This window comes from Triticum aestivum, chromosome 4A, assembly GCF_018294505.1.
Source record: "Triticum aestivum cultivar Chinese Spring chromosome 4A, IWGSC CS RefSeq v2.1, whole genome shotgun sequence".
Classification (NCBI taxonomy): domain Eukaryota; kingdom Viridiplantae; phylum Streptophyta; class Magnoliopsida; order Poales; family Poaceae; genus Triticum; species Triticum aestivum.
The window spans coordinates 665,605,501-665,611,206 of record NC_057803.1 but is presented as its reverse complement, the minus strand read 5'-3'; the positions used below and the strand labels follow the sequence as shown (position 1 = coordinate 665,611,206).

General features: G+C 53.5%; 1 pseudogene; it reads left to right on the top strand.

The window, feature by feature from the left end:
• Positions 1 to 2,527: 2,527 nt before the first annotated feature.
• LOC123082984 (1-aminocyclopropane-1-carboxylate oxidase homolog 1-like) lies at positions 2,528 to 3,773 on the top strand (annotated as a pseudogene).
• Positions 3,774 to 5,706: the final 1,933 nt, after the last annotated feature.

The following is a 5,706-nucleotide window of genomic DNA, read 5'->3' as shown; positions in this document are numbered from 1 at the left end:
GCCACCGCAGATGACCTCGGCGGCGGGTGGCGTCGCGCCGGCGCCTACCGTGATGAAGCCACGTGCACCCCCCTCGAAGCTCCCAAATGCGGCGCGGTCGAAGAAGGGCAAGACATCCGCGAAGAAGAACAAGGCGGCGGACGGCTCCGGCACCTCGAAGGCGCCGAGGAAGAAGTTTGCAGGGCGTGTGACGAGCACGGCGGCTACGGAAGCGCCGGCGAGCTCACTTGTTGAGCCGGCGGCCGACGCGCACAATATGTTCGACGATATGCCCCAAAGGTAAAAAAAATCCCCAACTTTTTTTCCTTCTTATTTTTTGAATGCATACATATAGATAGCTAGCTTATTGCATTGTTCAATATACTTTGTAGTGTGAACGATGATGCATACATGTAAATTATGGGTGTTGGCTCGAACAATTCGCATTGGTCTCAAACCAATGACATGCATTTCGAAGACCATGAGTTCGAGGTGGACGTGGATGGTGAGGGCATTGTCGACGCACCGAAAGAAAGAGGAGGCAACTACACCAACGACGAAGACATTGTCCTATGCAAAACTTGGTTGGACGTGTCGAGGGATCCATCCGTTGGAGGTGATCAAAATAGAGATGCTTATTGGCTCCGGATGAAAGAACACTTTGATCTTACATTCTATTCCCTCCGTCCCATCATATAAAAGTGTTTTTAACACTATTAATACTCATGTAGTGCTAAAACAGCTTTTATATTAGGGCATGTTCAAGGCGGACCGTAAACCTCCTACAACCATCCGGACAGAGTTGTTCGGATAGCGGAAGCCATCTAACGCTGAACTGTATTGGTCCGTGGAGCGGTCCGGGTGCGATTTTTCCCGCAAACCGAAGACAAACTTCGCCCCTTATATAAAAGCGGCCACACCTGGCTAACAGCACATCACAACACCAGCCCTCCAGATCCTCCTCCCTTGCACCGCATTCACCATGACCGCCAGTGGGAAAGCACCGTTTGACAGACTAACGTCAGAAATGAAGCACGTGGTGGCGCCCTTGCCGCCGCCTGGCATTGCCGGCCATCTCACTCGAGGTATCCGACGACGAGGACGACAACACGATGGAGACGGGCTCCGACGACTCCGCCTAGGCTCCCGCGCCTCATGTGCATGCCAGCTTCATCATGTAGCTGGTGCAGACGCAGTTCAACACCGCCATGGTGGAGGTGTAGCCTGGCTGGCCCCTTTGTCGGTGTTCCAGCAGGCAGATGAGAAACACGGTACAACCTATTCCTCCTGGAGAAGCACTGGCTAGAAGAGGGCCAGATCCACGGTGAGCGCGCAAGCGAGGAGGCCGTGGCGGCCATGGCCGAGGCGAACCCCAATTTCGTCATGGAGCAGCGTGCCGTCTACTTTGCCGCCCGTGCTCAAGCCGCCGCTCGGCAGGAAGCGGCAGAGGCAGAGGCACAACTGCAGGCCATCACAGAGGAGAACATAGCCAACTGCACCTCCGACGCGTCGCCGACGAACCATCAGCCGACCCGGTGGGCCGAGGCGCCACCATTTCCCTCGTGGACCTCATGCCCACCGCGGCGGACAAGGCGTAGACTCCTCCGAGGATGAGTAAGCCACGGGAGGCGGCGGGGCCTGGTATCCCATGTGGGCCGGTCCGTCTCCCATGTTTTACTCTTCTTCCTCGGAGGTTGCACCTTCACTTCATCGGTCTTAGCGCTGGTGCTCATGGAGACGGCAGAAGGAGGACGACACGGGCTTGGACGCCGGCTGCCGCCGCCGTAGGATAGGTTTAAGGGCAGGTCTTTTTTTGTTCTAAATGCTTGAAATGTAGTTAAATCCGCCGTATTTTATGAAATCCGTCATGTTTGTACAAAAGCAGCCCGTGTTTGCATGAATTTCATCCGATTTATTAAAAAATAGTTTGAAAAATGTATGCAGCTTGTGTTGGATGACTGCCTCCCGCATCCATATTCGCAGACTAGTCTCTCTTTCATGGACAGATGCAGGAGATTTTTTGCGGGTTGCGTTGTAGATGCCCTTATGGAACAGAGGGAGTATTACCTACGTGCCAAAATACATGACTTTTACCAAAACGTCATATATTTTACTCCACGTTTCAAAATTCTTGTCTTAGATTTGTCTAGAAATTCTTGTCTTAGATTTGTCTAGATACTGATGTATAAATCTAACACAAGAATTTTAAAAGAAGGAGTATATTTTGGCATGGAGGTAGTAAGCTGCATGCATGGAATGCAAATGAATATAGCACGTACGCGTGCGCACACCTCGTACCGTGTTTCTAATGCATTGCCTCCTCGTCTCCACTGTGCGCAAACAGACAGACTGACAGGACAGAGTAGCCAGCGTGCCTGCTGGGGTGTTGCGCTCTGCCTGCTGGTACTGGATGCGTGGAAGATGGTCCAGGCGGTGCCACCGAACAGATCGAACGTGCATGCATGCATCCGCTCCTCGCTCGCTAGCGTGCGTGCGTGTATATACGGACACCACAGCACCGACGACCGGCCAACTATCGCTCACACTACCCTCCACTCCAGTCCAATCTCGCTCGCAGTCAGAGCCCCCGGCGACATGTCCACCACCGCCGCCGCCACATCTACGGCAGCCGACGACCGCCGCCGAGCGCTCCAGGCGTTCGACGACACCAAGGCGGGCGTCAAGGGCCTGGTCGACGCGGGCGTCACCACCGTCCCGGCCATCTTTCACACCCGCCGGACTCCCTCCCCCTCGACGCGCCTCCTCAGCCACACCACGAGCGCAGTTTCACCATCCCGGTCATCGACCTCGCGGGCCTCGGGACGCCGTCGGGGCGAGCCTCCGTGGTCGGCGCGGTGAAGACGGCAGCGGAGACGGTGGGCTTCTTCCAGGTGGTGAACCACGGCGTGCCCGAGGCGGCCATGTCGGAGATGCTCGCGGCGGTGCGGCGCTTCAACGAGGAGCCCTCGGAGGCTAGGGCGCCGTACTACAGCCGGGACCACGGCCGGCGCGTCAGGTACACGAGCAACTTCGACCTGTTCCAATCGCCGGCCGCCAACTGGCGCGACAGCGTGTACATCGACATGACGCCAGACCCGCCGGCGCCCGAGGAGATCCCGCCGACCCTCCGGAGCGTCGTGCCGGAGTATGAGCGGCTGGCGCAGCAGCTGTACCGCGAGCTGCTAGAACTGCTGTCGGAGGCCCTGGGACTGCGCCGCGGGCACCTGAAGAAGGACGCCGGGTGCCTCGACGGGCTCAACCTCGCCGCCCACTACTACCCGGCGTGCCCGGAGCCGCACCTGACCATGGGCACCACCCGGCACTCCGACCCCAGCTTCCTCACCGTGCTGCTCCAGGACGCCGTCGGCGGCCTCCAGGTGCTCGTGGAGGATGACGGCGGCTCCTCTGAGTGGGTGGAGGTGCCGGCGGTGCCGGGGGCACTGGTGGTGAACATCGGCGACTACCTGCAGCTCGTGTCCAACGACATGTTCAAGAGTTTGGAGCACCGCGTGGTGGCCAACGGCGTGGGACCCCGCGTGTCGGTGGCATGCTTCTTCAGGACGCACGGCGCCGCCGCGTCCACGAGGGTGCTGCAGCCGATCGTCGCCGGCGGAGACCGCGCGAGGTACAAGAGCGCGACCGTGGAGGAGCTGCTCCGGCACTACAGGGCCAAGGGCCTGGACGGCACCTCCGCGTTGGACCACTTCAGGCTCCGAACGGAGCGCTGATCTGATGTATCTTCAGTTTACCCCTTCTCGTGTTTAAGTGTCGAACTGTGGACGCCCTCGTGGATTAATAATTGGGCATTCAATCATGGATTTGTTTATTTGCTCATCAATGGTTACTAGCCATGGATTTGTTAACGAACTGATTGAACTAGGCTGCAGCCTAGTGGCAAGGGAGCGCAGTGGCGTCTCCAGCAACCAGGGTTCGAGCCATGTCGGGGACGAATTTCTGGTTTCTCACAAGGGATGCTTCTCCTATATCAATAAACCATTGGGTGCTAGTGTCCATGAGTTTCATCTTTTTTTAGAGTTATTATTCAGTGAGTACGTATTTGCTTGGAGAGCACCTATGCGTCAGTCGCCTGGAAAATATTCAGTTTATCGATTTCCCTCTTTCTGTTTCAGTTCAGCTGTGGCCATCGGAAGCCGCCGCCTCCCCCATGCTGCCGCTGCTCTGACCATCCCTCTAAACCTCCCCGCATCATATTTTCTCCGGCGAGTCTACACCCCTTCACCGACCCCGTTAACGTCTGACTCTCCTCCACCGGCGACGCCACTCCCGTGTCGTCTCGGGCTCCCGCTACTGCAGCTGCATGCCGCCAGCCATGCAAACCCATATTTACATATTACTTTTATATAAAAAAAGAAAATCCACTAAAAATCAAAACACAAAAAATAAAATGACAGAAAATAGAAGTGAAAGAACAAATTCAAAGAAAAAAGTGACAAAAGAAAAAGTTGTGCTAAGTAGCTAGGATAAATTTAGTTAATTCTCGATGAGAGCTGGCCCACACTCATGAACCTAAGTTTACAAAAAACGATAGGTTTGACGGTATGAGATACAATAGTGATAATCCACTTTCAAGTCCAGACTCATCTGCACCCGCGCTGAAGCAAAAAAACAAAATAAGTACTAGAAAACTTGAAAAAATACCCTTTTTTGCCTCGTAGATAATTTGATGCGTGGGAGCTGTTCCAATTTTTAAATCATTTGAACGTTTGAACAGTTCTCGGAAAAAAAGACAATTCGGGGTCTGTAAAAAAGTTTACTGCTCATGCGCTTCTTGTCACCCGATTTTTCTTTTTTGCCGAGAGCTACTTAGATGTCCAAATGACCTGAAAATTGAAGCGGACCTCACTCAATAAATTTTCTGCAAAAAGAAAAATAGAATTTTTGAAACTTTTTGTAATTGTTTTTCTGACCGGGTGCAGATGAGTCTGGCACCAAATCGCTGCACTCAGCTTTTCCATTATATAGTACACATGGCTTCTTTTCAGAACTAGTGATACAACATTGCAAAAAGAGTGCACCATATAACAACATCCCTTGTCGGGGAACTGAACCATAGATGACGAAACTAAGAACCTCCATCATCTGAGTCACTGATCCCCTCTATCTATCCCTTTATCTCTACATCATGTCACGTCACATGCATTCAGTAAAGACGTTTATATCTCCAGCTAAACCTATGCAAAACTTCCATGCCACAAATGTAATCAGACTCTTGTGCAAACAGGCCGTAAAGGTTCTGATTAAGATACAAACTTGCCGTCGTGGTATTCTCGCGTAAGTCGGCAGGGGGATCGCGAGACGACAGATGCCACAGGGTGGCTTGAGGTGAGGGCAAGAGTGTTGTGGAATATCCGGAACGGGTATGCGAGTAGCACGCGGGGGTTTACCCAGGTTCCGAGCCCTCCAGAGAGATAATACCCCTACTCCTGCATATCTGTATATAAGTAACGTACATCGCAGTACATAGTTGTTCCTGGAGCTGTATGGAACTGAGAGCAGTAGCAATGAGCTAGCTAACTAGTATGTGCCATGGTGGCCGTGGCCTCTGGCCGAATGAGTGTGCTTGGGCATGCATGCACTAGTAGAAAAAGGGTCAAATGTGAGACACATTAGTCCCGGTTTGTAACAGAACCGGCACAAATGTGTCCATTAGTGCCGGTTCCAACGGCTAGGCGGGAGCAGCTCTTTAGTACTGGTTCGTGGCGAACG